The sequence below is a fragment of the Pseudopodoces humilis genome, chromosome 3 (assembly GCF_049639895.1).
Source record: "Pseudopodoces humilis isolate 2021_Gansu_Grassland_sample_001 chromosome 3, ASM4963989v1, whole genome shotgun sequence".
Taxonomy (NCBI): domain Eukaryota; kingdom Metazoa; phylum Chordata; class Aves; order Passeriformes; family Paridae; genus Pseudopodoces; species Pseudopodoces humilis.
Genome location: NC_142202.1, coordinates 69,822,261 through 69,822,590, shown reverse-complemented (window position 1 = coordinate 69,822,590; position 330 = coordinate 69,822,261).

Genomic DNA, 330 nt, shown 5'->3' with positions numbered 1-330 from the left:
AGTGAAAAGGGTAAGGCCGGGAAGGGGAGCCGTGAGGAATCTCCAGTCCTTTCCCGCATTCCCTTCAAACCCGAAAGGCCGGAATATTAACTTTCTTCCCCCTGCATCTTGTCAATGCTATCATGGCTTTGATGGGAGGGTCTTCAAGGTGGCACATTTCTGAACTTAACCCCTTTTCAAACTAACTCTCTACCTCCCTTGTTAGTGCCCAGCTCTGAACTTCTGAAGAGTATTTTTGTGTGAGTCAGGGTTCATTCACTCGGGGGCTTTTGTAGGACTTTCTTCCTTTCAGCCCTCAGTGTGTTACACCAATTAAAGGACGACGTGCTG